Consider the following 2,169-nt stretch of genomic DNA (forward strand, 5'->3'; position numbering starts at 1 on the left):
GGGACAAGCATACTAGTAAGCAAAGTAAGGATGCAGTAATGACATTCAGACTAGAAAACACAGCCTTAATCAATAAAAAGTTTAAAAGACAGAATTGACATGCTTATTCACAAGGAAAAAGCACCCATACATACAAAGAACATAGAAGACAATCATGCAAATTAAAGTGCTGGAAATAAGTAAGAGGAGAAAGAAACTTTACCACCTTGTATTTTATCTTCATTGTTGTTGCCCTTTTCCTCCTATTCTTCCCCTTCCCACACCAGACATAGAATGATTGCTTATACTCAAGCAACAATTAAAACAGTGGTGACGGGGTTTATGATGGATCATGAATGTCTTAAAATAAAGTGTGAGTATGCATGTGTTTCAGCAAGCAAGATTATGGATCACAACAAAAGCACAAGAAGTAAAACAGAGACAATGTGATTGCATTAATAAGTGGTGTTGGCATGGTACTTTGCATGAAAGTTAAGTGGCAACACCAAACTTAGTGTGCCACTGTCAATTTAGAATGTTGCAAGTACCCAGTGAAGATTGAAAATCAAATTGTTGCATGGCAACACCAAACTTAGAGTGCAATCATATGCCAAATTATTGAAAGTAAACTAAGCAAAGCAAGAAAATATTACCTACGGTTGGGTTGCCTCCCAACAAGCGCTCTTTTAATGTCATTAGCTTGACATGTTGTTCACGACTTTCTTCCTCTTCTTCCAGTTGTTAAGAGGAATGACCTCAAGAGGAAAGAGGAGCCAGTTAATGCCCCTTGTTTTGAGTGCCTCTCCCCAGCAAGCCTTCTTCTATTGTTAGCTTGAGTAAACTTGCTTGTTGGGGTAGGGGTGGGATGGCTTTTGGTTGACCTTTTCTTCTTCATGAATATTGTCCTTCTTTTCTTGGTCACCATCCTTTTGTTAGTGTCCATGTTGATTGCCTTTACCACCTTGATTTCAGGATTTGGGTATTGTATGATGGGTGGAGCATCCTCTTCATCAAGATCTTCTTGAATTGGTGGTTCAATGAACTCACCCTCTATGCAACTCTCTGTTTCGTTGGGGTGTGGGTTCCCTTGATTGACTTTCTCCCTTATTCTTGACCTTTGAATGAACTCCTCTGTTTCTGGAGAGAGTGGAGTGATTTTTCTTTGTGATCTCAGCTCTCCAATGAATTGTTCTTCAGAATAGAGTTGTGCATTCTCCCTCAATTTTTCTTCATGGTCCCTTTTTGCTATTTTCTCCTCTTTGATTGTTTTTATTATTTCTTCAAGGAGGAGTTCTATCCTAGTGAGTCTCTCCTCTACTCTACTTCTTCTAAGTTCTTCAATGATGAGTTCCACCCTAGCAAGTTTATCTAAAGGAGGTTGGGTAGGTTGTAATGGTTGGGCGGGGTTGGCTTGTGAATGGAATTGGTTATTTTGTGGTTATGTGTTCTGAAAGTGGTATGACTCTTGTGGGTAGTGGATTGAGTTTTGTGGATGGTGAAATGAATTGTATGGATTTGGGATAGACTTTTGTGCTGAGACATACTCAAATGATGAAGAATTTAGGCATGTAAAACTTGGAGGTGAGGTTGTATAATTGAGAGGTGATGGCTCTTGATGAATGGGGTATGAATGAGTGAAATCTCTTTGATTATGATCTTCCCAGCCACAACTTGAGTAGTGATTAATTTCACCAAAATATGGACCATTTTGTGGCTCTAGAAAGTACCCCATTTCATGTTCTTGATACTCCCACCCACCATGAGCATAGTAAAGTGAATCATTATGTGGTGGTGGAGAGTTTTTCATGAAATATGATTGACTAAAATATGATGGATGCTCCTTTCTTTCCTGCAGAAAGCTCTGTCTCAAACAATAATCACCAAAAGAAATTGGAATCTCCATTGTCACAGATGAGGATATTCCCAGTGAAGCAATATCACAAACAGTTAGTTAGCAAAAGAAAATAAAGAAGCAAAAGAAAATAAAGACAAAAGAAAAGTTTCTAATCTAGTAAATCAATCAACCGGTAGTTTGTTAATCACAATTAATCCCCGGCAACGGCGCCATAAACTTGATGCGCGGAAAACTTGTCTCTTAACAAATTTCCCTTCGACAAGTGTACCAAATTGTCGTCAAGTAATAACTCACAAAAGAGTGAGGTCGAATCCCACAGAGATTAACGGATTAAG

The sequence above is a fragment of the Arachis ipaensis genome, chromosome B04, assembly GCF_000816755.2.
Source record: "Arachis ipaensis cultivar K30076 chromosome B04, Araip1.1, whole genome shotgun sequence".
Taxonomy (NCBI): domain Eukaryota; kingdom Viridiplantae; phylum Streptophyta; class Magnoliopsida; order Fabales; family Fabaceae; genus Arachis; species Arachis ipaensis.